Raw genomic sequence first — 8,650 nt, forward strand, 5'->3', positions numbered from 1 at the left:
ATATACATTTTCTTCTGTCCTCCATGGACAGGGTTAGAGAAGTGTTAAACATATAGTTCAAGGGTTTATTGAACACTCAACCACAGAAGGTGATTCGGTGCTTTTAAAATGCTAAGCTAACCTACATACGTAAATACATAGATACACAGATTTACGTATGCCCTACATAAAGTGTTAGATGTGTCTTTTACATAGTGTCGTTAATGTACATTCACAAAGGTGAAATGTAATTCTAATCAGCTTCCATATATGGAGTGATTAGATAGACGAGCCACGGAACAATCCAATCCAAAAGGATGTTACTAAGAGTCACATTAAACTGTCTGGACAAGAGCGTGTGGACAAGAGCGTGTGGACAAGAGCGTGTGGACAAGAGCGTGTGGACAAGAGCGTGTTGACAAGAGCGTGTGGACAAGAGCGTGTGGACAAGAGCGTGTGGACAAGAGGGTGTGGACAAGAGCGTGTTGACAAGAGCGTGTGGACAAGAGCGTGTGGACAAGAGCGTGTGGACAAGAGGGTGTGGACAAGAGGGTGTGGACAAGAGCGTGTGGACAAGTGGGTGTGGACAAGAGGGTGTGGACAAGAGCGTGTTGACAAGAGCGTGTGGACAAGAGGGTGTGGACAAGAGGGTGTGGACAAGAGCGTGTGGACAAGAGCGTGTTGACAAGAGCGTGTGGACAAGAGCGTGTGGACAAGAGGGTGTGGACAAGAGGGTGTGGACAAGAGCGTGTGGACAAGAGCGTGTGGACAAGAGCGTGTGGACAAGAGCGTGTGGACAAGAGGGTGTGGACAAGAGGGTGTGGACAAGTGGGTGTGGACAAGAGCGTGTGGACAAGAGCGTGTGGACAAGAGCGTGTGGACAAGTGGGTGTGGACAAGAGGGTGTGGACAAGAGGGTGTGGACAAGAGCGTGTGGACAAGAGGGTGTGGACAAGAGGGTGTGGACAAGAGCGTGTGGACAAGAGGGTGTGGACAAAAGCGTGTGGACAAGAGGGTGTGGACAAGAGCGTGTGGACAAGTGGGTGTGGACAAGAGGGTGTGAACAAGAGCGTGTGGACAAGAGCGTGTGGACAAGAGTGTGTGGACAAGAGCGTGTGGACAAGAGCGTGTGGACAAGAGCGTGTGGACAAGAGGGTGTGGACAAGAGCGTGTGGACAAGAGCGTGTGGACAAGAGGGTGTGGACAAGAGCGTGTGGACAAGAGCGTGTGGACAAGAGCGTGTGGACAAGAGGGTGTGGACAAGAGTGTGTGGACAAGAGGGTGTGGACAAGAGTGTGTGGACAAGAGGGTGTGGACAAGTGGGTGTGGACAAGAGGGTGTGGACAAGAGCGTGTGGACAAGAGGGTGTGGACAAGAGCGTGTGGACAAGTGGGTGTGGACAAGAGGGTGTGGACAAGAGCGTGTGGACAAGAGCGTGTGGACAAGAGCGTGTGGACAAGAGCGTGTGGACAAGAGGGTGTGGACAAGAGTGTGTGGACAAGAGGGTGTGGACAAGAGGGTGTGGACAAGAGCGTGTGGACAACAGGGTGTGGACAAGAGCGTGTGGACAAGAGGGTGTGGACAAGAGCGTGTGGACAAGTGGGTGTGGACAAGAGGGTGTGGACAAGAGCGTGTGGACAAGAGCGTGTGGACAAGAGTGTGTGGACAAGAGCGTGTGGACAAGAGGGTGTGGACAAGAGGGTGTGGACAAGAGCGTGTGGACAAGAGCGTGTGGACAAGAGGGTGTGGACAAGAGTGTGTGGACAAGAGGGTGTGGACAAGAGCGTGTGGACAAGTGGGTGTGGACAAGAGGGTGTGGACAAGAGCGTGTGGACAAGAGCGTGTGGACAAGAGCGTGTGGACAAGAGCGTGTGGACAAGAGGGTGTGGACAAGAGCGTGTGGACAAGAGGGTGTGGACAAGAGGGTGTGGACAAGAGGGTGTGGACAAGAGCGTGTGGACAAGAGCGTGTGGACAAGAGCGTGTGGACAAGAGGGTGTGAAGAGGGTGTGGACAAGAGCGTGTGGACAAGAGGGTGTGGACAAGAGCGTGTGGACAAGAGGGTGTGGACAAGAGCGTGTGGACAAGAGCGTGTGGACAAGAGCGTGTGGACAAGAGGGTGTGGACAAGAGCGTGTGGACAAGAGCGTGTGGACAAGAGGGTGTGGACAAGTGGGTGTGGACAAGAGCGTGTGGACAAGAGCGTGTGGACAAGAGCGTGTGGACAAGAGCGTGTGGACAAGAGCGTGTGGACAAGAGCGTGTGGACAAGAGCGTGTGGACAAGAGCGTGTGGACAAGAGCGTGTGGACAAGAGGGTGTGGACAAGAGCGTGTGGACAAGAGCGTGTGGACAAGAGCGTGTGGACAAGAGCGTGTGGACAAGAGCGTGTGGACAAGAGCGTGTGGACAAGAGGGTGTGGACAAGAGCGAGTGGACAAGAGCGTGTGGACAAGAGCGTGTGGACAAGAGCGTGTGGACAAGAGCGTGTGGACAAGAGCGTGTGGACAAGAGCGTGTGGACAAGAGGGTGTGGACAAGAGCGTGTGGACAAGAGCGTGTGGACAAGAGCGTGTGGACAAGAGCGTGTGGACAAGAGCGTGTGGACAAGAGCGTGTGGACAAGAGGGTGTGGACAAGAGCGTGTGGACAAGAGCGTGTGGACAAGTGGGTGTGGACACAGCACCCGGACACAGGGCCAACATGCCACCACAATGTCCACACGACCCAGGTGGATGCCACCCTCCACATCCACTCTACCCAACCTTCCAATAAACTAATCATTATGCCTCATCGTCAACACTAACACAGTCTACTGACTGTAACCATCACCTTCCCTAAACTAACTGCTCTCTTAACTGGCCAACGGCTGGGCTCAGTTTTGGCCCATATATTATCCTTATAATGATTTAACAGAGGAATATCATACTGAATCATCCGCTATACTCACTGAGCCGCTTCTAGGTAGTCTCTCTTGGGTTAATATATACAACCACAATTTAATTGTATCTTAATCCTTATCCTAATTTCCTGCTTGGAACAGTCTCAGATCAGACTATAAAGTGCCTGAGCTCATCATGGCGCAGTCGGTAGTACGTGCGCCGTGGGACTCCAGGAGTGCGGGTTCGATCCCATTTAATAGCCTCGATATTTTCTCATAGACACATTGTGTTCTTGTGATGTCACAGGACCATCAAACTTAAACAAAAAGTTATTATCAAAAGATGACGTCCAGGCGAAGCCAAGCTTGTTACACTGAAGACAATGTAACAATCTTAGACAACAATCAAGTAATTATCGAATGATGCTGATGACTGACCTGCCTCATACACATCAGCCAGAGATGACTGGGTGTGAGAATGGTCGTCGCGACCACACCTGAGGTCGTCGCGACCACACCTGAGGTCGTCGCGACCACACCTGAGGTCGTCGCGACCACACCTGGGGTCGTCGCGACCACACCTGGGGTCGTCGCGACCACACCTGGGGTCGTCGCGACCACACCTGGGAACGTCGCGACCACACCTGGGGTCGTCGCGACCACACCTGGGGTCGTCGCGACCACACCTGGGGACGTCGCGACCACACCTGGGGTCGTCGCGACCACACCTGGGGTCGTCGCGACCACACCTGGGGTCGTCGCGACCACACCTGGGGACGTCGCGACCACACCTGGGGTCGTCGCGACCACACCTGGGGACGTCGCGACCACATCTGGGGTCGTCGCGACCACACCTGGGGTCGTCGCGACCACACCTGGGGACGTCGCGACCACACCTGGGGTCGTCGCGACCACACTTGGGGTCGTCGCGACCACACCTGGGGACGTCGCGACCACACCTGGGGTCGTCGCGACCACACCTGGGGTCGTCGCGACCACACCTGGGGTCGTCGCGACCACACCTGGGGTCGTCGCGACCACACCTGGGGACGTCGCGACCACACCTGGGGACGTCGCGACCACACCTGGGGTAGTCGCGACCACACCTGGGGTCGTCGCGACCACACCTGGGGTCGTCGCGACCACACCTGGGGTCGTCGCGACCACACCTGGGGTCGTCGCGACCACACCTGGGGTCGTCGCGACCACACCTGGGGTCGTCGCGACCACACCTGGGGTCGTCGCGACCACACCTGGGGTCGTCATGTAACTGGTGTCCCCTTGTACAGGCGAGGAGTCACAATAACGCGGCTAAAGAAAGTTGACCAGACCACACACTAGAAGGTGAAGGGACGACGACGTTTCGGTCCGTCCTGAACCATTCTCAAGTCGAGTCACAATCGACTTGAGAATGGTCCAGGACGGACCGTAACGTCGTCGTCCCTTCACCTTCTAGTGTGTGGTCTTGTCATTAAAGGTGCCTCCGTGGCGACGGGTAAGTGACGGCCCGCCAGGTACTGACGGACAGGTGACGGACATCTGTCACATTATATGGTCGCTGGAGCAGTGTGGGTAATTCTACGGAAACTGGGAAATGACGTCTAGACGGAGGTCGTCTTTCCTCAATGTTCTTAGGGAAGACGACCTCTTCTGCTGTCGTCGCAGGTCGTCCAATCAGACGGTAGACCTGACTCCACGGTACGACCATGCTGGACCATTAACTGTGCCACAGACGATGACACAGTTAATGGTCCAGCCATTAACCAGCAACTGTGCCACAGTGATGTCCTCGCTCAAGAGGACAGTGACTTCAGTTCCTGCGGTGACGTGTTGACGTCGGACACAACTGAGGTATTGGCCTGGTCAATACCCAGTATTGTAGTGACCAGGACTAAACCAGCGATGGTCCAAGACCCTAAGCTTAGCTGGGATGGTCCAGGGCCCTTAAGCTTAGCTGGGATGGTCCAGGGCCCTTAAGCTTAGCTGGGATGGTCCAAGACCCTAAGCTTAGCTGGGATGGTCCAGGACCCTAAGCTTAGCTGGGATGGTCCAGGGCCCTTAAGCTTAGCTGGGATGGTCCAGGGCCCTTAAGCTTAGCTGGGATGGTCCAGGGCCCTTAAGCTTAGCTGGGATGGTCCAGGGCCCTAAGCTTAGGGTTCAGCTACAACTGCCACACCCTAAACTTACAACCCTTCAACACTCTACATAATATTCTAACTGATCCTCATTAGTCCCCAGAAAGGTACACATTATATTGCTCATTAATATCACTAACTATCCCTTAATTGGACGCTGGTGGTGGCTGGAGCGTGCAAAGTTTGCTACAACAAATGACGGTGAGTTGTCTTGTAGGTCAGACGCATTCTTAACTTGTGGTTCAAGAAATCTCGAGGAGAGACTGAAGAACAGGTCTACAGTAACCTGTAGCCCCTCTGGCTGTAGGCTACAGGCAGGTGGGGGTGATACACAGGCCTACAGTAACCTGTAGCCCCTCAGGCTGTAGGCTACAGGCAGGTGGGGGTGATACACAGGCCTACAGTAACCTGTAGGCCCCTCAGGCTGTAGGTTACAGGCAGGTGTGGGTGATACACAGGTCTACAATAACCTGTAGGCCCCTCTGGCTGTAGGCTACAGGCAGGTGGGGGTGATACACAGGCCTACAGTAACCTGTAGGCCCCTCAGGCTGTAGGTTACAGGCAGGTGTGGGTGATACACAGGTCTACAATAACCTGTAGGCCCCTCTGGCTGTAGGCTACAGGCAGGTGGGGGTGATACACAGGCCTACAGTAACCTGTAGCCCCTCAGGCTGTAGGCTACAGGCAGGTGGGGGTGATACACAGGTCTACAGTAACCTGTAGCCCCTCAGGCTGTAGGCTACAGGCAGGTGGGGGTGATACACAGGCCTACAGTAACCTGTAGGCCCCTCAGGCTGTAGGTTACAGGCAGGTGTGGGTGATACACAGGTCTACAATAACCTGTAGGCCCCTCTGGCTGTAGGCTACAGGCAGGTGGGGGTGATACATAGGCCTACAGTAACCTGTAGCCCCTCAGGCTGTAGGCTACAGGCAGGTGGGGGTGATACACAGGCCTACAGTAACCTGTAGGCCCCTCAGGCTGTAGGTTACAGGCAGGTGTGGGTGATACACAGGTCTACAATAACCTGTAGGCCCCTCTGGCTGTAGGCTACAGGCAGGTGGGGGTGATACACAGGCCTACAGTAACCTGTAGGCCCTCAGGCTGTAGGCTACAGGCAGGTGGGGGTGATACACAGGCCTACAGTAACCTGTAGGCCCCTCAGGCTGTAGGCTACAGGCAGGTGGGGGTGATACACAGGTCTACAGTAACCTGTAGGACCTCAGGCTGTAGGCTACAGGCAGGTGGGGGTGATACACAGGCCTACAGTAACCTCTAGCCCCTCTGGCTGTAGGCTACAGGCAGGTGGGGGTGATACACAGGTCTACAGTAACCTGTAGGCCTTCAGGCTGTAGGCTACAGGCAGGTGAGGGTGATACACAGGCGTACAGTACCCTGTAGGCCCTCAGGCTGTAGGCTACAGGCAGGTGGGGGTGATACACAGGCCTACAGTACCCTGTAGGCCCCTCAGGCTGTAGGTTACAGGCAGGTGTGGGTGATACACAGGTCTACAATAACCTGTAGGCCCCTCTGGCTGTAGGCTACAGGCAGGTGGGAATGATACAGGCCTACAGTACCCTGTAGACCCCTCAGGCTGTAGGCTACAGGCAGGTGGGGAAGGATGGAACACAGAGACAAATACAACACTGTATCAACCTGACAAATACAAGACCTACCAACAACAACATCATCACATGTATCTGCAACTCACCACGGAGGCTGGATTTGTTGCAGCTGCACAATGGGCCTAATTGGCAGGTGTTGCAAATGTTGTTGGTGATACAGTAATGGAGTCATACACGGGTGTGTTAGTTGCTCCACTGCTGTGGGAGGCTCACTTGGAGGCCACTAATTGGAGGGCCGGAGGAGAGGTGGTGTACTCAGGCAGATATTGACCCTTTGTGGTGATTGTGGTGGTGGTGGTAGCTGTGGTGGTGGTGGTAGCTGTGGTGGTAGTGTGATGGTAGTGGTGGTGATATATATCTACTGTATATATCCCAGAACATAGTTCTTGTAGGGTTCTAGACCTGTAGGGTGCTACACCTGTAAGTGCCACACCTGTAGGGTGCTACACCTGTAGGGTGCTACACCTGTAGGGTGCTACACCTGTAGGGTGCTACACCTGTAGGGTGCTACACCTGTAGGCTGCTACACCTGTAGGGTGCTACACCTGTAGGGTGCTACACCTGTAGGCTGCTACACCTGTAGGATGCTACACCTGTAGGATGCCACACCTGTAAGCTGCTACAGGACAGTGATCCCAGTAGTACATCATATACTGAACGAAGTCGTAATCCACACTACAAATACGACAAGAGTATTGAGAGGTGAGGCAGGACAGGTCACGCCTCGAACCATTATACACGATGTGTGCTCGTGTGCTCGTCCTCCGCCACCACCTGTACGCACACTGCCATATTAACCACAAAAACGACAACTATAGTGGATCGTAAACTCAAACTCACGAGAGAATTGATCGAGTGGCTACTAGAAGTTGACCCTATCAATTACAAGATGAGGAGGAGATTGCAAAAGTTTCCTTATCTGTAAGAGAAAGAGATAAAAATATCATCATAATACAATGACTTGCTGAAACACAACTGCACTTACAGAGGAGAGAACAACACAAGAGAAAGTTACCACAACAAATTTAGTGAGACTTCTCACTCACTTTTCCCGGGTGAGACATCTCATTGGCCCTCACGGTGAGGGGGGAACCCGCAACCAGAAACATTCATCAATGCCTCACAGTTTCCAGAAGTCAGTTACGTCGCTAAATAAGAGGACAAGAGAAGTTGGGAAGACTTTTCTGAGAAGGGATAGAGAGAGTCGAAGAACAATTCCGTAGAACGAGAAGACACAGAGATGTTCAAGTGTTCAAGTGTTCAAGTGTAGTGAACACCAGTTACTGCCGACTGTAGTGAACACCAGTTACTGCCGTCTGTGGTGAACACAGTTACTGGTGTCTGTAACTCCCAGAGAGCCTTGACACTCATCCAGAGCTGGAAATAGTAATTAACTGTATTTCTCATTTTATTTAATCGAGGTAATAAAGTTAACATCGAGTTCTGAAATGAAAGTGTCTCTACTAGTTGTTCCTCCTTTATTGCCTCAGCCTCATTCTCTCCTTTATTTTCTCTGTCTTCCTTCCTCTTTATTGCCTCTGTCCTCCTACTTCCCTCTTTATTTCCTCTGACTTCCTTCCTCTTTATTGCCTCTGTCCTCCTTCTTCCTTCTTTATTGCTTCTGTCTTCCTTCTTCCCTCTTTATTTCCTCTGACTTCCTTCCTCTTTATTGCCTCTGTCCTCCTACTTCCCTCTTTATTTCCTCTGACTTCCTTCCTCTTTATTGCCTCTGTCCTCCTTCTTCCCTCTTTATTGCTTCTGTCTTCCTTCTTCCCTCTTTATTTCCTCTGACTTCCTTCCTCTTTATTGCCTCTGTCTTCCTTCCTCTTTACTATATTTCTCTGGGTCAATAACTCTGGGTCAATACAGTTCACTGAGAGCTCTTGTGTGCTTGATCGAGAGTCTTGGTGATCTAATATTGGTCACCATCATCTTCAGTGATTGGTTGTGTGTGTGTAACTTTCCTGTTGAGTGGTTTAAGTTCCAGCAACTTTATCTCTGTCTCTCGTAAGTCATTATCTTGCTCTGTAAGCTTATCTT

This window comes from Procambarus clarkii, chromosome 53 (assembly GCF_040958095.1).
Source record: "Procambarus clarkii isolate CNS0578487 chromosome 53, FALCON_Pclarkii_2.0, whole genome shotgun sequence".
NCBI lineage: Eukaryota > Metazoa > Arthropoda > Malacostraca > Decapoda > Cambaridae > Procambarus > Procambarus clarkii.